We start from the raw sequence: 26,727 nt of genomic DNA on the forward strand, positions 1-26,727 counted from the left end.
CTCAGGTACAGTCTTTCAGAAATCTTCTGTCATGTCCCAATTTCTCAGGACGACTCAGGTTTGCTGATTCCCAGGTCAGAATTAAGGTGAAATGACACTAGGGATCCTTTAACTCACAAAACTCAACTTTTATTTGCTCACAACAAGAACCGGCATGCTCACAACAAAAACTGGTATGCTCACAACAAAAACTGGCATGAAATTACGTCAGTAAACTGTGTAACCTGCTAACCATACATCACCCAACATACACTACAGGCCTTGCTTGTCTGGGAATCAGTTCAGGGAAGACAATAAGGAGAGCCCCCCGTTGAGTCCCGAGGTTCAGAGCAGACCATTGCTTTCTAGACTCCCTCTCAGTGAGGATCCTGGGGGTGGCTGGATCCACTCCTAGTCCCAGACTTGGTCAATGGTTTATGTCTAAAGGGATGAGGTGTAGGGATTACAGAAAAGGAAAAAGAAAGTGAGAAACAGGAGAGAGAGAGAAGAAAGCTCTCACCGGTCCTGGGTGCAGCGCTGGTTCAGTCAGCCGAGGGGTCCAGTCAACCAAGGGGTCCACTTCCCATGGGCGCACGCGCGGGGCTTCAGTTTGTGTCCTTTCCTCATCCTTGCCCTTCCTTCAGGCGGGCGCTCGAACTCATTAGGCTAATGAGGTGTCATGAGCAGTTTGTGAGCCTTTGGGAAATAGGTCTGTGGGCTTGGGGGGTCGGTTGGGGAGTCACTTGCCCTTCCCTGCGGAGGAGATCTTTGGCCGTGCAGGGTGAGCTGCCCCGCTCAGCGCATCAGGACAGCGTTACCAGAGCAGGGAGCTGGGCACCCTCCGGCACGGCCTCCCCTCCTGTTGCTGATGGGTGCTGATCGGCTGCTTTTCACCTGGGGTTCCTTGCTAGGCAGAGTCGGCTGGTCCTTAAGCAGAACTTGCCCCACCACGATGTTTGAGACATTAACTCTTCCAGTTTCTCACACCTTCCCCCAAAATATCAGGATTTTCCAGTAATTTCACACTAAGACCGATTTTCCTAAAAGGCTGAACCACAAAACTTAATGAAGGGAGTTTGTGATGGTTGTTCACAGCAGTATTTGTCAATTATTTTTTACAATGTATGACACGGTTGGTCCCCTAGGAAGCCAGCCTAGCCTTTACCCTAGAGGTGAAAACCCTAGCAGGCTCACAATATAGCTTATTTTTTGTGTGGCGGTAATGCTCTGGAGTCCGAGTAATGGGCAAAGACCTCATTGTACTAAGAAAAAAAAAAACCTGCAGAGGTGTGCTGTAAAGAAAGTGTGGTCTAAAAGACACTACCTCTGCTCTCCTGACCACCTTAGATGCTATCCTGGTTTCCCAAGGAGCAGGGCCAGCGGTTTCACAATTACTGAGTAGTTGGGCACTGCAGCGCTGTCTCATCCACAGCAGGGAGCAAGCTATAAATAATCTCTCTAATTCTCAATCTCTCCTCCCCTTAGGAGATCTCCTTTCTCTAAATACTCTCTCATTTTGGAACTTCTGCTGAAATTTCTGTCAGCAGGGGTCAAGGCTTAAAATTTTATTACTAGCTTTGGGAGAAGAAAAGGTAAATATTTATTTCTAGCTTTTTAACAGTGATAGGAAAGTAATAAGAATGACAGTAGACTCCATCAGGTACCTTTATTATCAACATACAGCCTTAAAAGAGGAAAATTGGCTCAGGAAAGCAGTGCAGCAGGCCACCACTCAGCCTTCCTCTCGGGCTGAAGTCAAAATTTTTTAAACTGTCCACACAAAAAACCTTCCAGAGTTTCATATGGAAAAGATTAAACCACTAAGCAAGATTAAAATATCTTGCATGTCTCCTCAGAACTTTATCAGCTCACCAGTGTATGTTACACTATAATGAAAAAATACAATGTGGAAATGGAAAGTTTGGCACTATTGAAATATATCCTAAAAGCAGAAGTGAAAATTCCCTCAGACCTTTTCAGAAGGACTTGTTTTGACATGTTGTTGTCAAAATCATGGATCAAACTGATACATAGGAGTGTTGTTGAAAGGAAACTCAGTGCTGAAAATGACAAGGAAGTTCTAGTAAGTGTCGTGATTTAGAGTGCAGAAATTGGGTTCCAGTCCCCACCAAGAGGCTCTATGAACTTGAAGATTTTCCTTTCTATCTTTTACACTCTCAAAAGTTAGGCTGGAGCAAGGACTTTCTTTTGCATGTGTCTAATCAATGCCTACCTACTGTGGTGGCAATTCAGTCACTGGAACGATAAAATCATATAATGAACCATAATATTATACAGGTAATCAAATACAGTCCCTCAAGACATATTCAAATCTGTGGTGGTCAAGAAGGAAAATTTTCTCTGGTTCATTCTTTAAATCACCATCTTTTTTCTGGCAAATTGTGCCTCTGCAAAGATATACACCTTCTACTCAACAAATAGTCCTTTTTTCTCCATGGAATTCAGTTCTTATTTTTCCAAATCATGCCATTATGTAAGATGCCGGTTTAAGCCAATTAATGTGATATATCTGCCTACTGGAACCTGGACTGTAATCATGAGTCATCTGAACAGGCCACTAAAAAAACAGCAGGTTGAAGAGGACCAGCCTCTTGCCACCACCCTCACTGTCCACACGCTGGACATGGCTGTCATCACACCTTGGTCTCATGCAGAAGAATATTCTCCTCCACAGCTCCTAATGCAGGAGTTTGATTTTAAGTGCTCTAAACTGTACGCCTAACACCTGAACCATGCATCAATTCAAAGTCTGATGTAGCTTCTGTTAGCAGCTAAGATTGCCCATGACAGAGACTCTGTAAAAACTGCAGAAAGCTGTTGTGTCCTTTAATAGTGGATTTCTCTTTGGATGATCAGTGTGGACAGACCCATACAAATAATGAATCACGAATTAAATGGCTCAGTAAATAAAAAATGGACACATCAAGGACACAACAACCACTGTTGTAAGCCAGACCCTCTAGTGCAAGGAAAAGATTGGCACTAATGTGCCACATGCTTCATTTGTTTCTTCATTTACAGAGGGAGCCATAAGCTTTAAGAAGGAATGACATTTATATTAAGGGAAAGAAAAAGCAAAACAAAGGTAAAGTCTCCTAAGGAACACAGCAAATAATATTGCCAACCTTGAGCAGTCAAAAATGGAGAGTCCATCATCTAAGAATCCTAGGGTAAAAAATCATGGGAATGGTTTTTGTGCTTACTTGGTGGAGTTTTTATTTTAAAATAACGATACTTTTCTTTTTTTTTTCTGGATTTTGAGACTATACAGGGTACTCATTTTATATAAACAGGCTGTCCTTCACAGCTAAAAGGCTAAACAAGTTCCTTTTTCTGTTTCCTTTTTCCTTTTTTTCTGCTTTCCTTTTCCTTTTTCCTGAAGCTGGAGCTCTAAGGAAAATCCCCAAAGCTGCAGAACTCGTTGTAAAATTGCAAAAATGCATGTCCTGGCACATGTCACATTAGTTCTCTCCCACAAGGCAGTAGCTGCCTCTGTGGACATCAGAGTTGAGAAATGCAAAGGCAATGTAGAGGGAAAAACAGCACAATCCTGACACAATGCAGGCCCCGCAGTGTCCTGCAGAGACACGGACAGCAGCTCTGTCTGCATGGATCTCCTCGCTATTCTTGCCAATTCCCATGAATCGTGGTCCGGGCTGGACCGTGCTGTGGCAAGGAGGGAGGGAGCCGTCCTAAAAGAAAAAGCATTGCTTGCAAACCAGCTGTGTTTTGTGCCACTGGATAGCACGAAGAGACAAGCACTAATCCTGCATCCTTGCAGTTTTGGAGCACTGTGCAGGCTACGGAGGCTGTTTGGGACATGGCTTTCACCATCCACGGCCAGACCCGGAGCAGAGGGACGGCTGCGCCGCCCACGGGTGTCCCGGGGCTGGATGTCTGAGTCTCTGGGTGATGGGCCCGTCGCTGCCTCCTCTGAACCGCGTGTCCTCACAGTCTCATTTCCGAAGGGTGTTATTTCACTGCTGCCTCCCAGATAATGTAACTGAATCATTCAATTGAGCATAAAATAGAAATTTGGCTTCTTATCTGCTGGGAAACCAGCTTTACTATTTTCTTTCTGCAAAATACATTTTTCACTATCTTATCTTCTAATAAACAATCCCGGCTCTGCAGGCTGCAGAAATGTTCTGAACACATTTAAGAGACATTTTTTTTCCCCCCTCTCGCTCCCCCTCTCTCCCTCCTCCCTTATCCCCCCTTCCCACCCTTTAAAACATCTGTTTTAAAGGCATATTTTTAAAAGGGATCCAATTTGTATTCCATCTTCCTTTGGTGAAGGTATATATTTTTCATAAGCCTGTCCTCTGCTTTTGAGGCCTCTCTCCCTCGGTTTAATTTTCATTCCCGTCTCCCTTTCTTCCCCCGTACAGAACCGAAACACCAACTCCCCACACACCCCTAATGCTTTCTCTTGTTTTAAGACAAAGGCAATTCAGACTTAAAAACTGCCCTCCCCTCCCCTGGACCTGCCACACAGCGCTTGCCTAACGGAAACTAAACGTGTCAGTGAAAGGTCAGCTATGAATATTTAAAGCTTTCTATCTCACTCAGGCTGACATCAAAAGCATTAGCTGTAGCGCTAAATCAGGGAGCAAGGGGGAATTAGAATATGCAACAAGTCCTGCCTTAGAACACGACACAGCGGAGGATATTCAGAGGCCCCTCTCGGGATGGGAGAAGAAGCTGCACCAAAATTCAGTGTCAAGGCGCTGATCTCGCTCGTCTGCCCTCCTTCTTGGGCAGTCACGCCAGCTCGCTGCCTCTTGCAAGGGGTCAGTGAAAAAACAGGACATGGAATGAAAAATTAAGAGATGCATCATGCATTGGTGTCACTGCTGCAAATTGAAAGCTGATCTGGGATGTGATTTCATGATCCCACCTTATATATGACTTTACGGTCTTCTCTTCAGATGCCCCTGCTATTCTCTAAGGGATCCTCCCTCTGGGTTAAAACCTTTCTGGCTCCAAAAAAGGCAGAGTTTTTCTTTCTGTACCAAATTAAGAAGGGCAGTGGAAGAACAATCAGTGTAATTCCTGCAAAAATGAGCAAATCGCAGGAGAGCTAAAGCTACCATGTCCCAGCAGCTCTACCTTAGAATGCGCCTGGTTTGCTGGAGGCTCACAGAGTCACGCTCGCTCTCTGGACCTTCACCGGCAGTCACCTCTGCGGCTCCACTTCTTTCGCGTTGCCTCTGCATTTTCTTGTGCTAGGCAGACAGCCGTGTCTCTAGGTAGATTTGTTTTGAAGAGAAGATATCTAGATTTGCCGTAGAAGGGATCCAAAGCAACAGCTACAGAGCAGAAATTTGTCATTTTGCCGCTGCTTCGCAGGCTGGTGTTGAGTCCTCATAGTCTGTGTCTCTTTTCCGTAAACAACGAGCTGCATCCCAAGGTTAGAGTGCACAGTATCACCTGCAACAACAGAACATGGGCACAGTTCAAGAGGTGATTTATTATTCATTGATCATTTAACAATTTGGCAGCTGAAAGCAGAACTTATCCCACGACTCCTATGCGCAAAGCAGCCATTCATATGGCACGGACATGTTTTAGTGGGAACAAAGGATGTTCCCACTGAAAGGAAAAGTCAAGTTAAACAAAAATCTGGCACATGAAGCCTGCCTTGGCCTCTCTGCAAATCATTAAATTGGAGTGCAGGGATGTTCAGGAACATCATCTGGAAAGCCTGGCACTAAAATGCATGTGATATCTGGTCTGAAAGCCTTCCTCCCCCGTGCTGGGACAGGCTGATGTGGCTTATGGTTTTCCATTAGACACTGCCAGCTTGGGGTAAACTCCCAGCTGGTCCTACTGAGCCTAGTAAACACTGTCACCAACTGCAATGGGACAAATTCTGAACCTTCAACAATGCATCTTTGATACCTTCCTACCATTTCATCCCCTGTCCATTTTCAAGCCCTCCACCATACTTGACTGGCTCTGTTCAGACTATTTCTTGATTCCTTTAGAGGAGGATGCAATGATTAGGAATGGAAGACTTCTGCTTTTAAAACAATACAAATTCATAAAAACGTAAAATGTTTTGTGGAAGTGTGTTTATTTTTAGTAGAATATATGTTCCTCATTGTTCTCCAATGTGTGACCACATTTAGTTTCAGCTTTTTATTTCATGTCAGCCTTCATATCATAAAGAATATTAATTATGGCATGCTTTTATCTAGCATTTCTAAAATTGCAAATGTATTTCATATTGCATTACAAAGTTTTAAAATTATTGAATTATGTCCTTGTTTCTGAAATAATTTGGGGGGCGGGGGGACGTGTAACATTTCCATTTTGTTAAAAATGGCAACACGTTGACTTTTTTCCCATTCTGGATGGAAAGAAATTCCAATGTGTCACAGTTGAACAGAAATTCTGTTTTCCAAACAGCTTCAGTTTCCATCTGTCCATAGTGAATCACTGTCCATCCATCCACACAATCTTTCAGCCTTATTTTTCATCCAGCTTTTTCTCTGTGTTTACATCTCTCCATCTGGCTACCCGTATGCTCCTTGATATCTCCATTTACCCTTCCATGGAGCTAATTTTCTACCAGCAGAACATCCACCAAAGACTTGGAGACAAATCATGCAGTTTTCTGAGCTCAGAAATTAAGTGGCAGAAATAAACACTTGATGAAAAGGTTTGCATCTTTGACTGAAGAATGGCAGGACTGATGAAGAAAAAGTAGATCCTGAGCTTCAGGGATGCCTGATATTTGTTTAACATGTTTAAGGAGTGGGACAAGGCATTTAAGCAGGAAGAATTATGTGGGCATCTATCCATTCCCACTAGAAGTACCACAGTCTGTCCTGATACTGAGAGATCATATCTGTTCATCCCCTTTTTTTCTTGTGGCTTTCACAGTACTTTGGCAGGGGGCCTAGCTTTTCCTAGCTGAAGATGGCCATAAAGCCATTAGAGTATCCCATGTTGTTCCATATTTAAAATCCACATCAGATCATTGCAATGGTCCATAAAGCCTCCATAAACCTGTGTAATGAGCTGTAGCAAGAGACACTGTGTCTTGTTGCTGGATGGCATAAGGCCAGCCCCTGAAAAGACTGCCACTGTGGTATATGTGTCCTCTGCACCTTCATGAGAGTGTCCCCATGCACCCACCCAGGTGATGTGCCCAGCTGCTGAGATGCTCTGTCTTGTATTTCTTTTCTTGCTGGAAACGTAACCCAAATCTTTCACTCGTACACCTAGCTGCAAAGGAATAACTTGACTTGAAGACAGTGGTGGACTACGAGATCCAGTGAGTCTCCTTTAAGTCATCCCCCAAAAAGCCTAGAAATAGTTCCTACCACCTCTCACCCAGTTCAGAGTTATACATAAATCCTTGGTACATGGTTCAGGCCTTTTGCTGAACTTCCAAATCATCCCCTATTCCCACCCATATTAAAGCTACTGTGCAGCACTTTCGTTTTTCTTTTGACTGAATGAAAACTTACAATTCATTGCATTGAGATGTATTTCATTGAACGATGCTCTATTGCTCTGTTCTCGTTTGGAGACAAGTTGGCTAATGTGAATAAAAGGACCAGGGTAATCGAAGATCCTAGTGGATTTAGGAATTTGAATCTCGGTGAGATAATGTCTAACTACATTAAACTTCTGTCAATAATCCAATCAAGAAGAATAACACCCAATTAAACCTTCACAGAGAAGAAAATTCTTATAGGAAATAAAAACTGTAAACATTTTTTTTCTGAATTCTGCTTATTTTTGTCTTTTTTTTTCTTTGCATTTTCATGTTCTTGAGGCTGAAGTATTGGAGGTCATTCTAGTTCTTGTTCGCTTGCTAAAGATCTCTTTATTGACACAGCAACACTTTTTATTTATTTAATAGTGAAAAAGTCATGTCTGTATTTGCCAGCTAACCAAATTATGTTCAAGCAAAATATGATTTTAAATCTCAAAGCAGGGAAAATTAGGGGAAAAAAATGTCAAGTGCTTAGGAAGCATAAGGGATCTATAACATATATTAATGTACAATCCCACACAAAAGGGCAAAGAATATAGTAGAATACATAAATCAGAGAACAACCTGAGTGACAAATGAGTTGTTCTTTTCACTAGATTGAGTATTGGTGACATTTGAGCTGGAGCATTATGTTCAGGTTTGGCACGGCATTTAGGGGAAAGGTGGACAAAGTAGAAAGGATCCAGAGAAATGAGAATGATCAAAAATCAAAGGGGAAAGACAGAAGGACTTGGGGTTGCTTAGCAGAAAAGATAAAGGAAGAATCACGAGGTAACCTCCTTCCAAAGAATAAAAGGTTCAAAAAGGAAGATATAGGGCAAGAAATACTGGGCTTAAATTGCAGCAGAGATATTTATGTTAGGTTTTAGGAAAATGTTTTTCTCATTCCAGGAAATGAAGCAGTGGAACAGGTTGCTTGAGGATAGTTATTGATCACCACCCCAGGAAGTCTTTGAGAGCAAGGTTAAACCAAAGTCTGGAATGGGAACAGTCTAAGCTGATCCTGCACTAGGCTGAGGAGCAGAACAGTTAACCTCTTGCGATCTCTTCTGTCGGTGCTTCGTGGAGGTCTGTGACCTACAGATACCTTAACGTGGTCCCTGTGTGGCTTGTCAGGAGTACCTGAGATGCCAACTGCTTCATGTTCACATCCCCAGCTCTGCCCAAGCTTCTTTTCAGTTGTGACTGAAGCAGGATTTCTGGATGCTCTCCTGAAAGGCTTGTAAAGCTCTGGTAAACACAGGGCATGTTGGGTATCCCATTTGGCTCTGACACTTTTTAAAAATCTAGTTATTATTGAAAGTTACTGTGCCAGCAGTTGTATTATTAATACTATTATTTATTATTTATGAAGTGCCGAGTGTGTGCTAGATGCTTATATGATTATACACTGAGTTACGCTGGAGTTGCACAGTCTACTGAATTACGATGTAATGTTATTACCTGCAGCCTTTGCATGAGAATGATATTTTTCATTTACTGTAGTTGGCTCCTTCATCATGTGATGGTCTGAACAGGTTCTGTGAATTTTAAGTCATTAATGTACTAGACTTGACAGCAAAAGGAGGCAGTGAGGAAATGGTACCCCCATTTTACAGATGGAGGCTAGCGTTGGGGCTCCAAGGAAACTAAACGTCCTGGTGTCACACAACAAAGCACAAAAGCGCTCAACTCACTGTAAGCTGCTGGTTATTTTTACTGACTTGAATGAGACAGTCATTGTGCTTGGAAATGGAAAGTCTTCATTCCCTTGTGGGCTCAGATGGCTTGGCTTAGCTGAGATGCTGTAGCAATGACTTCCATATACTCGTTACATATTACATCTAAATGTATTCCCTTTCACATCAGTACTCTTTCTACCACCATTCAAGGCAAAGACAGACTGTTCTACGAGGCAGAAGAATATGTCTTCTTAGATTTTCTGTATTCCATTCAATACTTGCCACTGTATTGCTATTCACTCACTCACACAGCTGTTCTAATGGGACTAAATTTTCAAATCTTTTGATCTCTCTTTACACAATATTTATTCATGCTTTACACAATGTTAATTCATAGCAAAATTCCTGAAACTTTGGAGGTACATCATTGACTTCCCTGCAAAGACAGTTAGGTGGAATAAACGAGATTTTAAAATTATCAGCAGAGAAAGGCATCTTTATCCATTTAAAAATATGAATCATGTTTTTTTAATCATCTTCTGATCAGTTCTCATATCTACACTATAGGAGTAGGACATCACTACGTCCATACCTCCAACTGCAGTTTTAATCAGAAGAGAGACTGCTCTCTGGTTTAATGAAGTAAATGAGACCTCCGGTAATATTGTCTGTGTAATTGACATAGTTCTCTGGGAAACATTACACTTTATAATGAAAATACTGTATATAATTAGGATCTAATAGGAAGAAAATAGTAATTAGGCAGAATTAACTGAACAGAAGCAATCAAGCAAATAAAGGTTATTCTCTGGAGAGGACCCTTCGGGGTTCAAATGTGTACATCCTATGATTGTAAAGAAGTCACAGTAATTAACAAGAGTCTTTTCATTGCATAAGAATAGCCTAACATTGGCTACTGGAATGACCCCTGCAAATCAGAATGTGTTATTTCAGTCCTGTGCTTTCACAGGCATTGTGGGAAGGAGGTTGTATCCAACATTGTATGTGCTTGCATAATGGCTTTTTTATGTGCTTGCACAATGGCTTTAGCAGAGGTTATGAAGGCATTAAGACCTTTAATTCTGTTCTTGCCCCAGCCTTTGTGGACCCTTGTTGCTTTTCATTTTCTGCTTTTGCTCATCTAAGTTTCCAGAGCAGCTTGCTGTACATGAATTTCACAGTAACACTAATCCACATAAGATTTCACAGTAATAAGCAGATTACACAACAGTCCAGGAGTGATCCTTTCCCTGGAATTACCAGGGCAAGTCTAGCCAGTTGGTTAAGCATAAGTGTGAGCCCATTCTCACCCACATAGGAAACCTCCAAGCCTGTCCTATGAAACTCTTCATCCCCCATTCTGGAGCATGGTTGTGAGGTGAGCATGAGTGTTCCTGCAGCCTTAGAAGAATATCAGCTTCTCATCCATGTGATCTGGGCAAGGGAGACAGCACAGGACTGTGCTTATTCCAGCTCAACCGATGCAAAGGTATCCTGAGAGCAGCCCTTGCTGAGCACAGAGTGGACACTTCAATCCCATACCAAAACTGACATGGTAGGCAGAAAACACGCAGATCATGGTCCTGAGCCCATTTCTTTGGAACCATGTAGACAAAAAGCAAAGAGGGTTCAGTTTTACCCAACACTAAGGAATCCACTAGTGTAAAGCTTCTTGAGCTTTGAGACACTTCCATCTGTGGTGGGTTGACCCTGGCTGGAGGCCAGGTGCCCACCAAAGCTGCTCTGTCACTCCCCTCCTCAGCTGGACAGGGGAGAGAAAATATAACAAAAGGCTCATGGGGCAAGGTAAAGACAGGGAGAGATCACTCACCAATTACTGTCATGGGCAAAATAGACTGGAATTTGGGATAATTAATTTAATTTATTACCAATCAAATCAGAGTAGGATAATCAGAAATAAAACCAAATCTTAAAAACACCTTCCCCCCACCCCTCCTTTCTTTCCAGGCACAGCTTCACTCCCGAATTCTCTACCTCCTCCCCACCAGTAGCACAGGGGGATGGGGAATGGGGGTTGGGGTCAGTTCATCACATGTTGTCTCTGCCGCTCCTTCCTCCTCAGGGACAGGACTCCTCACACTCTTCCCCTGCTCCAGCATGGGGTCCCTCCCACGGGACACAGTCCTTCATAAACTCCTCCAACGTGGGTCCTTCCCACAGGCTGCAGTTCTTCACTAACTGCTCCAGCGTGGGTCCCTTCCAAGGGCTGCAGTCCTTCAGGCACAGACTGCTCCAGCGTGGGTCCCCCGCGGGGTCACCAGTCCTGCCAGCAAACCTGCTCCAGCGTGGGCTCCTCTCTCCACGGGGCCACAGGTCCTGCCAAGAGTCTGCTCCAGCGTGGTCTTCCCATGGAGTCACAGCCTCCTTCGGGCATCCACCTGCTCCGGCGTGGGGTCCTCCACGGGCTGCACGTGGATATCTGCTCCACCGTGGACCTCCATGGGCTGCAGGGGGACAGCCTGCCTCACCGTGGTCTTCCCCACGGGCTGCAGGGGAACCTCTGCTCCGGCGCCTGGAGCATCTCCTCCCCTCCTTCTGCACTGACCTGGGGGTCTGCAGGGTTGTTTCTCCCACATGTTCTCACTCCTCTCTCTGGCTGCAGTTTCTGTTCTGCAGCAGCTGTTTTTTCCCTTCTTAAATCTGTTCTCCCAGAGGCACTACCATCGTCGCTGATGGGCTCAGCCTTGGCCAGCGGCAGGTCTGTCTTGGAGCCGGCTGGTATTGGCTCCATCGGACATAGGGGAAGCTTCTAGCAGCTTCTCCCAGAAGCCAGCCCTGGAGCCCCCCTGCTACCACAACCTTGCCACACAAACCCAATACACCATCAAAGCAAACAGATAGCCACCAGTCCAGTATAGCACAACCAGATACCAGTACAGCATAGGCTATTCCTGATAGTGGAGTTCTTAGCGCAATGATTATGTGATCATTATGGACATTGACTGTCACTGTGAAGTAATTTGCACCTCTCTGAAAGCCACCCACCTGCTCTGGAGCCAGGAAGCTTGCCCAGACACTGCCACCTGAGTACATTTCAGTTCCTCTGTGAGTGCAGAGGATTCTCAAGGATCCCTTCTGAGGAATCTTCAGAGGTTGATAGTGATGGTCAGACAAAGGAAGACAGCAGAAACCATCCAGGGACCAAAGGGGAGACAGTGTGTTTCTTGCTTCTTCCCACCCCCTTCTCTCTACTGGAGTCAATCAGGGACAAAGGAGAACCACCTACTTTTTAGGTGAGCACGAGAGGCTGAAGGCAAAACCACTGATGACCAGCGATCTGTCAGGAGAGAGCTCAGAGAAGTGCATAACATGAGAGAGAATGAATCCAACACTTCTGTGAAGCAGAAATCATAACTAGACAAAATAGATGAGCCCAGGACTTGCTTTAAAGCAGTTCCTATTTGCTTAACAATACTCCTTCCATTCCTATCTATTTTTCTATGTTATTTATCTATGCATTGATTTTTTTGAGTAAAGATTTGCTACAACTATCAACATAACAGCATAAATTAACAACAAGAATGGCTTCATGGATTTTTTGGTTTTATTCATATAGATCAAAAGTGAAGTTCTCACACAGCTCCCAATTTGAATGAGATTTTCTTAAATTACACAAAACTTTGTCAATGAATTTGCTCCTTCAACCACCAACACATGTGGCACCAACCACAATCTTTTCTTGTCTCGACTTCTTGATAGATTGGGAACCATTTCTCACACTTATCCCTTTACAGAATGTCAGGTGTTTTCACCTAAGAGGGTAAGTAAAACATGTTTCCTTAATGTGATGCCCAGTGTACCATTTCATCTCTGATCTTTCAAGTTCTGTCATTGGAACTTAATTCCCCATTTATGCAGATGTAGACGCACTGATTTCAGTGGAAAAAGCATTGCTCTGAGTCAGAGGATTTCAGCCCGTTATCCCAGCATTCAGGTCCATCAATTGTGCCTAAAGCAGACCTTCTGGAAAGGAATCCGGTACTGACCTGAAGACTTTGGGATGGAGAATCCAGCATGCCTGTTAACACTTTGTTCCAATGGTTAATTGTCCTTAGTGTTACAAAATATGTCTTCTATTTTGAATTTGTCTGGCTTTAGCTTCCAGCCATTGGTTTTTATTACACCTTTCTCTGCTAGATTAGAGTCCTTTAGCACCCAATGTTTTCTCGGAGTGAAGATACATATACCCTTCAATCAAGTTATTTTTCAGGCTCCTATTTTGATAAGTGCTTGGGTGAATTGAGGTTAAAAAAAGCTAACAGCAAAAGACACAAGTAGAATTTGTGGAAATTTTTCTTTTATAAATCTGAAATCTCAGTGCAGAAAGAAAAGGGGAGAGTTTTAATTAAAACTTTCATATTTCTTTCTCCTTTTTTAAAATTTCAAGCTTTGCTTTTTCAAATAAAATAATATTTCTGATTATATGATTTTTTTTTTTTCAAGTGGAACATGATTGAAATGGAACTATTTTTCCCTTTGCCTGCACTTTTTTATCCAGCCACTTAGACACCTGTGTATAGTCCACAGAGTAAAGCAGGTGAAACTCTATCACAACTTGTCTGAAGGGATTGCTTACGGAGGATCGGGCTGGAAGAGCTCTGCAGAGCGGGGAGCGAAGTTGATGAGCTGCAGGGAATGGGGTGTCTCTCAGAGGCAACACGTTCCTCCCACCCAGAGGGATAGGCTACGTTTTGGGATCTCTTGAGCTTTGTCTCCTATGGGGGTGGGAATCTCTCTCACATAACTTTGGATGCCTTTCAACTGTTTTAGCAAGGCCAAATGCCTTGCAAAAAGGGGTGTTTCAGATACGCTCATGATGTTCCCTGATATATCTCTTTTGTAACAACTGTGAAGGGGTTCTCTAGGGTCTCCGTATCCCTCACGGGGCCATGAAAGGTACTCACGTTGTGGGTTATAATCTAACATGGCCTGGAAATGGACCAGTTCAGGTATCCCAGCTCCACACTCTGCTCCCAGAACCAAACTAATTCCCACCATTTCATCTGGCTCTCAGAGAACAGTGTAAAATTACTTATGCAATATTTAATCCTTTGGGGCTTTGATGCACTAAACAATGGGGGCTAAACTGCATCTTCTAACATAAAGGCAGGGAGAAAAATATGAGAGAAACATTTGGACTGTACTGGGGTAGGACTGAGTTTTCTTCCTAGCTCTGTCACTGAACTTCTGGCTGAACTTGGACAAACAACATCTCTGTCCTGTGCCTCAATTTCCCCATCACTAAAATGCTTGGGACAAATAAGCCAAGAGTGCACTTGACCAAATTAAATCTGTGACCAAATTAAAAAGAAATGGAGAAAAAAAAAAAACCACAAAAAACCAATTATACAGAGGAGTTTATGAAGCCTCACTTTCTGTGGCCTAGTGTCTGGTTCTCTAACGTCAGATAAGCTTCAAACTCACTCTACAGTTCTCCTCCAAGGGCATTTCCAGATTTCACTCTACCCAGTTGCCTAATTTGAGGAAATTGATAAGAATCTAATGTCTTTATAGTTGTAGCAACTCTCTTGGATTAGATGGGAGTGGAGAATGGACTCACAATTTATTCCAGGGAGGACAAACACAGGGACAAGAATGATTTCCCAGAAAACCTTTGTCAAACCAAACAAGTTTTTTGTTTTTTTCTCTGTTTTAAAGGTATTTGATGAAAGGAAAAAACAGTGGGAGGGGGGAACCTATGGAGTGAGAAATATGTTTACGAAATAATTTCATTTAAATTCAGATTAAATTTTACATTCTATTTGTAGGATGCTTAATTCTTGAAAGAATTATTTTTCTTCTCTTTTGTTTAGCATGTTGGTAAACCTGTAGAAGGAAAAGCCATTTTAGACCATTGAGGTGTTATGTTTTGACCATGTCTCAAAGAATGCTTTCTCTTTGCTTCAGAACATTTCTGTCCAGTTCTTATCCTTTTTTTTTTAACAGAACTATTCACACAGTTCCATGCAACTTTGTTGCTGTTTTTAGCCCAGATGTGAAAGCCCATTTTTCCAATAAAATTACCACTTCTTTAAAACTTTAGATTAACCCCTAAAAAAATAATACTACCCCCCAATCCTTTGTGATGTCTTTGAGACCAATATGTAAAAATATCATACGGCAGCTAAGAATTAATGTTATTATTGTTCTCTATTATCATGGGAAAAGTATGATCCAGACAAGTATCTAATAGCCACTTGTGCACACCAAAAGTAAGATGAAAAACCTCAGCAAGTTCAAAGTTTGTAGTCCAATTATGTTCTGTCTTGCGGGTGCTCTATAGGGGGTGAAAGTAATGTCCCTCGAACCACTCCATATCATCGCAATATCTAACAAATCCTTTGGCACTCCAGCAAGGAGTTCAAAGAAAAAGCATCATCAGCTCGAATAATTACTGCCCATATTAAGTGTTTTAATATTGCAGATGGATGTAAAAGGCAAAGGACAATGGCTCAAACACAAAGAGCCTAGCAAAGTACAACCTGGGGAAGGCCACAGATATCCAACACATTGTCCTTTTCCCTGTTCTGTTCTCTGCAATATTAAACCACTTAATCTGTAATTGCCCAAGCTTACGATGCCTTTGCTTTGAACTCTCTGTAAGAGTGCCATAGGATTTGTCAGATGTTTCTAAAACAAAGTCTACCAGGAGGCTGAAAAGTCTCTTAGTGGCTATGACAATGGTTTAATGGAATATAATTTCCAGTAAAGGGAACTAATTTAATATTTTCACATATCATGTAAGCAAGGTACCAGCTGAGAGAAAGGAATGAAAATTATAGCAAGAGGCAATCAAGATGAACACTGCTGTAAAATCATACCTCACCGATGTGCACTAAAAATTGCAGGAACTCGTTTTAGATATGAATTGCATTTTCCTCTCAGTGAGGACAGCTCAGCTTGATGAAAAGGCACACTAGTCTCGGAGCCTGGCACAGCTGGATCTCAAACCAGCCATGCCAGTGATGTCCCAGATGACACTCAGGAAAACACTTCTTCTCCTCCATGCTCCCTTCGTATTGTTTGTCTTCTTGTCTTTTGAGGCTGAGAACTCTTTTCTACCATGGATAGTCCCTCACATTGCAGAGTGGCTGTGATAAAGACATCCTTGAGATGGTGCTTGAATACACAGAATAAACTGTGCAGGGGAGGGAGATATGGGCTGTCTAAGGTTCCCTAGGTATGACCAAGTCTTGTGATTCTTCCTCAGTGCACAGTGAGCAGAATCCTGAGGTACAGTCCTCTTGTAGATGTTCCACATTTTCCTTTTATCCCTGTCCAGAACTCTTAGACCATGGTGTGCTTCTGCTAGGCAGCTCTTAGCCTCCTCCCCAGCAGAGAACACACTGCAGACAAAGGGTTGAAATGCCCTCCATGTGCATAGGAGTAGATTCTGGATAGTCTGAAACAAAGTCCACCAAGAAGATTTGGCATTTGTCCAGCAAAAGAGCATGGATGATGGAGATATTTATTATCATCTATTCCTATGCACTTATGAGCACTTCCTTGTAGGTTCCTCATGTAAACTTACGCAGGAAGCAGCTATGATGAAAGTGGTTTTCCCAGTTGGCAAATCTGTCACAAGAAGAGGTTTATTGGTGATGTGTCTTGTGGCTTGGGTTTCCTGTGTTCGGGCAATAACAGTCTCGCCACCAAAAGAAAAACTTGTTATTCCCCTGTTATTTTTCCCTATTTATTCCTTGTTTGTGGTGGCATATGTTGCTTCCTCTTGTGTGAAATGCTTTCTACTCTCAGATCGTTTCCCTGAAAAGGAAATCTTCCCTGTGGCATCTCTCAGGAGCATTTGCAAAAGTTCACATGGTTTCAGAAGTCTGGATGCAGAAAGGTTTAGTATGATTTGGCTGCCCAACTAAATAATTGCTTTGTGTTATTCTACAGATGTCCCACTCCTGTTCTTTGAAGGAAATATGCTGAATTATTGAAATAAGATAGAGTCAGGATTATGAAAGGAAGTACCATCTTATGATTAAAGCCTTAGCCTTGAATTCAGGAGATATACATTTGGTTTCTGACTGTGCCACAGATTTTCTGAGAAGCCTTAGGCTTATCACAAAAGCTGAGATCCATTTTTGTCTAACATAAGCTACGCAAAATTTTTAGAATAAGTAAGTTGCCTAGGCTCCTGCTACAGTCAGTGGCATGTGAGAGAGATCTCCAAAGAGAGCTTCACCCCACCCTACGATACATGACTCAGATAACGTGAAATGATTCACACTCTGGAGGTGTTTCTCTGTTTAATGCAAACGGGAATCGAAATGACGAAGTTGGCCTAGATAACTTTTAGATGGCTAAAATTAGGTGAGATGATTGCTTGCACCCTTTGTCTCACTCTGTGCCTCAGTTTCCCACACATATAGAGCAATGCTTCCTTCCTCTGGCTTTTTGAATTTACTGGATTCTAAACGTTTCTCTTAAAGAAATAGCAAAATATGGCCTGACTTCAGCTGAGTCTTAGTAATACCGTTTTATAAATAACACAAACACTTGTTTGGGTTTCCAGTAACTACAGCGTTTGAACTCCACAAACATAGCATAAAATCAAGGAGTGGCTAGAGAAACAGGGTTTACTTGATTGAAACTATTAAGAGAAATGGATACATTCATTAAACACCTGAAGTATCTCAGGAAAGTTGGATTAAATTAGAAGAAATTATTAAAATGTAACCACAGATACAACTTTTATGACAGTGAATATGTGTGCAATAACTCATAACTAGAGCATGTTGAAAAATGTTCTGCTGGAATATTTTTTTCTGACAAAAATTGGCATTTTATTGAAATCAACCTATCCTGAGGAACATGTCAATTTAAGTGATTTTTTTTTTTTTTTCCTAAGAAATAGAACTGAAATGAAATGTTTCCAATAAGGTTCAACTTTTTCAGAACAGAATGTTTCAAATTTTTGGAGGTTTAAACAACTCCATTAAAAATTTTTTATGCAGATCGGTAATGCTTAAAATATCAAAACTGGAAGAAAGTACTTGGCATTGATCAAAAATAGTGCACTGAATAACCATAAATTATGGTTTTTAGAAGACTTCTTTTGGGAGAATTTCCTTTCCACCTCTTAAAAAAAAACCAACCAACCCAAAATCTGAAAGGGTAGAACTCAAATAGTATTCAATATTGCTTCTGCTCTGCTGCTTGAAGCATTTAACTTGAAGCAGATATATCTTCATTTTTATACGTCACCCACTATTTTAATATATGGGTAAGAGAAACAAAACAAAACCTTGTATCATAAGCATTTCTGTTGATATGTTATTAACAAAACAGCTACTGAAGATCACAGCTGCCATTGATATATCAAGCTATAGGAACCCTTCCCTACTTGGCAGCTCCCTGAGGATCAGTCTGGTTTTCCTCTGTAAGTACAGTATTCCCCAAGGTTTCTAATTCACATTCTCCTTGGTGAAAGCCCTGCAGCACTCAAGCAAGAGAGAGCTCAGATGGCTCCTGAACTCCATGTTTGACAGACTCCGAAGACTCATTTCATCAGCCGTTAATCTCCCACAATCCTCTAAGCTTTATCTGTTAAGACTGAAGCAAGCAGTGCAGCTTTGCCATACTTTAGACTTGTTATTAGTTTTCATAATTTTTCTCAAAGAACATAAGACTAAATCAATCTCCCATCCCTAATATGTTGATAATCGTTTTGAAATATTTAAAGCTTCTCTTCTGAAAGCTTCACTGAAATAACCATCTCATCTCTCCCCTGGTGCTTTCTTGGCTTTTATTTTGCTGTTCCCTTTTCCCCTATCAGACTTTCCCAGGTTGTTCAACTGTCTCATGGCCAAAGACTCTCTTTTCTACTCCCATTTTCCATCCTGAGATTTGCTTCAAAATTTCCTTTTTATCATTGCATTTCTCCATCTGTATTTTCATACTTCAATTCCCTTCCCACAGCTGACTTCTGAGTCTCCGTGGTCTTTGGGTACCTATTGACTACAGTAGGTGCCTGCTACTATAATGATTACAAGGCAAATCTCTTGTCACTTGGACATTCCTGCATCAAATCCTGTAAAATCAGAAATATCTCTCCATACTGCAGAGATCCCAAGTCATTCCAAGGACCAGACTTGCAGCAGGTCCAGACCCATAAGCAATATAAAATTAAAACAGATGTGACTTTGACAACAGTGGAACCACACTGCTCTGACTTGCAAAATAAAAAGAACTTATTTTGTTTCCAGAGCCTGCTGAAGAACGCTGCTATTGCCTACAGTTAACTTATGCTCAACATTTGCTTGCTGTGATATCTATCTAGATTACAACTCAACCTGCTACATCCATCCAAAGGTGTTAAGCCACATCTACCTTGGTGTTAAAAGAACCTCTCACAGAATTAAGCTGGTTTGACTGACCTACAGGATTGAACATAGCCTCTAGACGAGCTCTAATGTCACTGCAGCAAGTTTTCAGTGCTACTGGATGGGAGTGTTTACCTCTGGTATTTATTTTTCCCTGATGCAAATAACTGTGCACGATAGGGACCTATATAGTCCCATGGCACTGTATCTCTGATACAATGATATATTGAACCCTCACGTGAAGTAATAAGAACCGAAATTGTTCGGCACCTGAGATTTGCAGGCCCCAGATCTCTGTGTAGCATCCGCCTGCTTATAGAGATCAAGGCAAGCAGAAAGCAACAAGATATTTAACAGAGGAATCTCTGCATCCCATTGCATACTAATTAGACACTAGACATAGATACATCAGGGGAAACAGAGGGAGGAAGGAGGGGAAAAAAAATCTCTTGGCAAGACAACGTTGCATTTCAATCTTTCACCTTCACTGGGTAATGGGATGTGATGGAACATTAAAACAAACAAACAGCTTTTGGTGTTTACAAGAAATGTTTAAATGGGAGATCACGAGCCAGAGGTGCTCCACAGAACATCTGGAGTACTGGAAAACAATGCGATTACGCAGATGAGTCACATTCATTAGGCTATAAAATCTCCAGTAATGAATGTACGAAAGGGACTTTCACATAGATTGTCATCTACCGCCAAAAAAAAACCCCCAAACCCCTAGATAATAAACTTGGCAGTTCATTCCCCTGCTCACCCCCTTTTCCTCCTCCCCTTTGGAATGAGATTCCCAGTGTAATTACAAAGCTTCGTGCTTGCAGATCAAAACCCATGTCTCAGGCGCATTACTCAGATCCATGTACGGGCATTAGCTGGGAAGAAGGGGAAGAGAGGATACGCATGTGGGCGTAGCACTGCTCAACAGTCACTGGGACGAGACGTTCGGCATCTCCGTCTTCCCCACACACCTAGCACCAGCAGTGGTATAGGATACTTCTAGTCCATATGCCCCGCTCCAGATGACCTCACTGGCAGTGTAGACATCTCTTAGGCAGGAAAAGACACAACTTAAGGGGCATCTAGGATGTCTCCTGAGCAGCAAGGTGAGAGAAGACGAGAAGCAGTGGTTCATTGTTTCTTTGAAACTAGCAGAAGATGTAAACAAACTAAAGGACATTTTCTTCGCATAGCGTGTGGTTCAGCTGTAGAACTCCTTGCCACAGGATACTGTGGGTGCTGCAAGTTTGGGTTCAAGGGGAGGCTGGGTGGAAAATTAATCTGTTGACAGCTATTGAGTGCAAAGAACCCGCATCTAGCCTAGAAAGGCTCAGGGCCGCAAACTGCCAGCGACAGGAAGGGTGCAGGCAGAAGTGGCTCTATGAAATTGCTCTGTTCTGAGAGTCCCCCTGCAAGACTGCATGAGAGAGCACTGGGCTGTGTAGGCATTTGGTCCAACCTAGCCTGGCATTTTAGTGCTCCTATATTTCATCTTTAGTGACTTGTAAGACCTGAATAGGCATCAAGAGTGAAAACTGGACTCTGTCACTAACTCGTTCCACGCATATCACTGGTCAACAAAGAGTCAGACATTCCAGCTGTGGCCACAGGACTATTATCATAGCAGCTAGAGGAGAAAAGATTCTCTTAACCTATTCTAGAAATCTTAGGGAGATTTCTTTGAAGAGGTCCCCTAAATGTCTAGGTTACCTCCTTCAAGGCTTGGCCCCAGACATGTCTCTCTAACCAGCAAGTCAGTAATGGCAGAATTTTCCTCAAAGCAAGGTTAGCAATAGCTTTGACAGATGTTTCAGGATCTTTTATCACATTAGAATTATTGGATGTTGTCAGCTAAACCGAACAGCATCACAGCCCCCCTTTTTAGTTCATTCTTGAACACAGATGTTTTAAAATAACCCTCTTGTGGGTTTTATCTGTTGCTGCTGCCTGTGTAACGTATCATCACTTCTTGAAAGTCCTCATTACTCTGAGGATTTTTTTTTTCTAAAGGCCCATTTGTAGAGTTGGCACCTTTTTTTCATTTCCAGTAGATCTATTTCCCCCTGGACCATGTCTGTCTGGGGAGATCTCATTCAAGGACAATTGGGCTTTAAATTGGGAAATCAGACTGCTAAATCCCTTAGTTATCTTTGAAAATCCCATCCTTGAAGCTTAAGTTAGATGAGAACTTCATCTGCTTTCTGTAATTTGCTGGTTTTCAACTCCATTTCTGAAAGGATTTTTTTTTTCTCATGGGCAGAGGACTGTGACCTTCATATAGAAATGGAATCAGTTCAACAGAATAAACAATAATTACATTTCCATAGGAAAATATATTTTCTATTTTCTATCTCAGACTGAGGGTTAAATAACTAAATCAATGCAATTTTTTTATTTTCTTTGCCTTTTGAGGGAAAACAGTTACCTGAGCTGTTTACATTTCCCTGGCATCACATATTATATTTGCTCATTCTTCGCCCTGTGTCTGGCGCAGCACTTGGGGAATTATGAACTTGGGGCTCTTTCCCCAGCTTTGTCCCTCACTGGCCACATCTCACATCACCACTTTTCTTCTCATCAGTTCAGCTTCCTTATCTGTAAAACACCGAGACGCCGTTAGCTTGCATTAATCAATATTTATAAAGTGCTTTGACATCTTCACATGAGAACAAAGCCTTCTAATAAGAGATAGAATGCAAATGTCACATATGTTACTTGTACATAAAGGCTTGAGAGATCTGTCAGTGCTGGGTCTGCGATTCCCAGCAGCACCACATGATGTGTCAGGGCTCAGAGCAGAGGGACCGCAGCAGAGATCTCTAGCCAAGCTCCTTAGACTGAGTATAGGTGGCTGCAAAACTCCTACCCTGCATCAGCACAGGAAGATTGTAAGAAATAAAGTAAAGCAGTCTCATGTTTAAATGAGGGCAAATCAAGGCACACAGTAATTTAAGGGTAGAGTTAGTTGGAAAGAGGCTGGTCCTGTGCTGTGAGTATTTCTGAGATTATAGGGATGAAGAGTGGTATCTTTCAGTGTGAATGAGGATGGAAATTTCAGCCTGGTTGTGAATAGGGAAGGAGAATGGGTCAGATTATTTCAGAACTAGATATTTGCTTTGCTCTTCCCACAGCTGCTCGTGACAGCTTCAAACTGAAAAAAATGAGAATATGTTTTTGTTCACAAAGTACCTAACTGGGACACCTTTGACAATTTCAAAATCTTTGGGACAGTTATATTTTTAGTATCAGTGAATTGAAAAACTTGTCAAAATGGCTATGTTCCTGAGGAACAAAACCACACCAGTGTAAATAAATCTGAATGCTCTCAGGTTAGCTGTTAACCCGCATGTATTCATACAGCCCTTACACACCTCTGTGTTTCCCCAAACCCCTCCCTGCCATTCCCTATGGAGTATTAACACATTCATCACAGAGTAGCACTTGGAGGGATTAAGTAGGTCCTTTCCCACATCAGGTACATGTCCAAAATTAATCAATCAATCAGGAGTGTCTCTTGGACAGGAGATCCCTGGATGTGTGTGTGCATCTCCCTCCTGCCTGGCAGCAAGCACAAGCTCCCAAACCACCTGGACTTTCAGCTGCCGAGGTGCAATGGCTCTGACAAAAAGCCCTACACCCTCGTTGCTGTAGAGGAAAGACCACAAGGGGAGAGAACCTGGGTCTCGATTTCTGGACAGGTTTTTCCTAAATAAGTGTCAGAGGCTGCCGTTAGAAGTGGGTACCAAGGAGAGAGATTCCAGCCTCCACAGGGCAGGGGCTTTCGTTCACCCAGACATCGGCTCACCACTGCCTCAGCCTAACAATGTCACAGTGCTCCCCGGGATAACAGACTTGATGGATTTCACACTTTAAGGCTTTTGCTTTGAAAGAGCCCCAGCTTTTATCTTAGCAAAGTACAGCTTTGTAACCTAAAAATAGTCCGCCCAAGCTCCTTCCATCAGAACAGCAGAAGATGAGCTGGCGACTCTCAATTTTTGGTGCTTCTCTATCAGAAAGATGAAACATTTTCCCTGTAATCCTCCAAAATGGAATGTTTAGGGTTTCAGAGGTTACTGGAAATTTCCCTGGCAGCTGGTCAAATATGTGATCCCATTAGAGCTTCTTTGATGAGGAAGTGTAGCTTGACTCAGAGAGAAAATAAGGAAGGGAGGGGAGAGCGTGTCAAGGGAAAAAGAGAAGTAGAGAGAGAAAAGGAAGGGAAAAAACCTCCAAGAACCAAGAAAGTTAATCTACCAGAGTCTGACTCTTCCTATCACAGAGGAAGACAAGAAATTGCATCCAACAACTCACATGACTGCCCAAACTCTGATTATGAATGAGCAAGAAGCAGCTCTGCTCCCTCTGTTTAAGGGAATGAGATCATGGGGATGATTTCTTAGTTCTCTGAAAGGCCAGGGAAGGCCAAGCATTGCTTCTTTCCCGCTGGCAGGGCTCATGGCACCAAGGGTGAGAAAGCACCTGGCAACCTGGGATTAAAAAAAAAAAGCCTCCTGGATCCCAAGCTCTATGCTAACTGCTTGTCGGCTCGCTTAGCACCACACATGCTGCAAGGTGCAGCCAGAGTCAGAGCAGCTGATTTTGTTAGTAAGAGAAAAGGACAAGGAATCATGTTTTACATGCTCCATTGTGAATCTGTGAATGGCTTTGCAGTACGTAAATGCACAGGGTTTGTCCAGGGCGTCAACAACCTTCTCCACATCCTGGTGGTACAACCACTCCTAACAGTTGCGTTAACCCCGGGTGGAGAGGAGGGTGCAGGTGCTTTGTGGTGGGCTCTGCGGCAGCCGCGTGCTGCCCAGCCCCAGGCTCTGCGGCGGGCACGGGAACTGTGTGTGAGCCAAAGCAATGGGCTACACTGGCCCCGCGTGCAGGACACCTGTCGGAGGCACGCTATCCGTCAGGATATCCATCAGGAGATGTCTGTGTTCCCCACAAGTCTGACGTGCTACAGTCAAGGGAGGGCTGGATCCTTCCGTAGGAGGGTTGTTGAATTTCAGCAGCTCCCTTTTTTATTTTTTGGCATCAGACTTACCCACAAGCAAGCAGTGAAGTTCTTAGTATTTCTATTAGAGTGACAAGAGATCAAGACTCCTTCCAGCATCATTTTTTACCTAAATGGATATTCATTCTCTTCTCTCTGGTATTAATGAAGAATCATTTGTCAGTAAAAGTAGGCAATGCAGGTTCAGATAAAATAAAAACTATTTCCACCCCCTCCCACCTCCCTGAGGATGGTAGTCTGACCTGCTGTCCTGCACTGACGTGACCCCCTATTAATCACACCATCCCCATCACCCTCAGCAGAGTACCCCCCCCCCCCCCAAACCTGCCAGCATAACTGCTCATGTAATTGTTTCCTAAACTGGTTTCTTCAGACTGCGGCAGGATGGAAAAACGTCCTACCAAAATTGGCTTAAGTGTTTGGGTTCTGAGAAGCAACAGGTTTTTTTTCTGCACTCTGCATGATCATCATTCATAAAGACCCAGCAGAGCAAAATCTACCTCCCTGCTGCATCCTTCTAGCTCTGCTGTCCTCAGGTAAGCAACGATAAGCCAGATTTATCCCTCCAAACAGAATTTTGGGAAAATGGGGCAGATGGGATGCCAGCTCATGCTCCCATCACAATGGCAGCTCCACAGTGCTACAGGGAATCAAAAGCACTATACGCTTGTATTAATTAGCAGCAAAAACTGCTATGACTCTGAATACCCAGAAGGAGCGGATCTGATGAGCAAATGCAGGCTGCTTCTGCATAATCTCTTTTTAGATCAGAACCCCAATTTACCTCAGAGCCAACGGGGTACTTCATAATAGCGCCAGACCGCACAGGTTTAACTATGCCAGTGACATGAGGAATGCATAAAATGCTGCAAATAAATCCCCAGCTTCAGGAACAGGGTGTCATTCCAAGTGGCAAGCCCTGTTCAGCACGGATTTACGACCCCCGCGGAGGCATGCACTGCCATCTGCTTTCTCCAAGCCCCGCCAAGCAGCCTGCATGAGACGTGCAGACTTGGTCCCTGCGTTCGAGCCTCCCAGAGCGCTCAGAAGGCTTTGCACCGGGCAGACTGCTCTGGTTGGTAAGTTCAGAAGCTGCAGGTTAAAAAAGGATATTAAAGTGGGTTATTTCTTGCGTTAAAAGGGGACTAGCGTTTCCTAGGAGGGAAAGAGCTAAACACAGGACTGAAAATAGCCGTATTTTCTCAAGTCTGTATGTCAAAAGTCTAACTGCATGTGAGTTCATGCATGCAGCTTACACATTCACATAAGCTTTTATCTGTGTAAATAAGACTTTATCTCTACGTGCATGCCTGCATCTCCTAAGGGATCGATTTTTAATGGATAAATTTAAAATACACTAGCAAGTTTCTCTAATTGTAGGCACCCAGTTTTGGGTGCCTCATTCACACCCTACCACACTTGCACCCTATCACACTCATTCACACCCTATCACACTCAGTCCTATAAATAACAGCATCACCATGGCAGGAAATATCTTCTAATTAGCACCCCAGACACAGTCTCCTGGCTTGCTTCCACTCCTTCCCATTGGCACAGAGCTGGTGTCTCTTTTATTTTTTCTTGCAACATTCCCTTAAAGACCCATTGATGTCTTGTTGAGACCATTTGCAAGAAGGAGAAGGAAAAAAGAAAAGGTATCCAGTGGAAGGTGTCAGATGATAGTAGGAGATATATCATGTGCCTGCCTTCCCCTGACCCACTACTGAGCACTGCTGCAAAAAAAAAGGCTCTCAAAAACATCAGGTTCATCGCTGTTACAGCTAGAAATGACCTCTTAGATCATGCAGTCCAGCTCCCTGCCTCTCAGGATGACTCCCTGGTGTACACTTTATGCTGTTTTGTCCGGCCTAATTATCCATCCCTGCTGTTAATGGGATGGAGCACCAAACTCTTCTGACTGCCGCCATCTTTCAGGGATGTTTTATTGTTCTTCCCTTCCTGGTGGTTTATATGGTTGAGTTTATGCTACATTATTTTAGGCCCTGACACTTTAAGCCCTTAAAGACAAGAAGCGTCCTCATGGTCTCGGACTTCAGTGCAACATGCAAACTGCAGCTTGAATTTGGAGATCTTTGTTCATTGATATAAAGAGAAGATGGTTTGGAAGAGATTAAATTAAGTGTTAAGGAAAAGATTTTGCTGTTTTGTGGTTTG

This window comes from Aquila chrysaetos, chromosome 24 (genome assembly GCF_900496995.4).
Source record: "Aquila chrysaetos chrysaetos chromosome 24, bAquChr1.4, whole genome shotgun sequence".
Classification (NCBI taxonomy): domain Eukaryota; kingdom Metazoa; phylum Chordata; class Aves; order Accipitriformes; family Accipitridae; genus Aquila; species Aquila chrysaetos.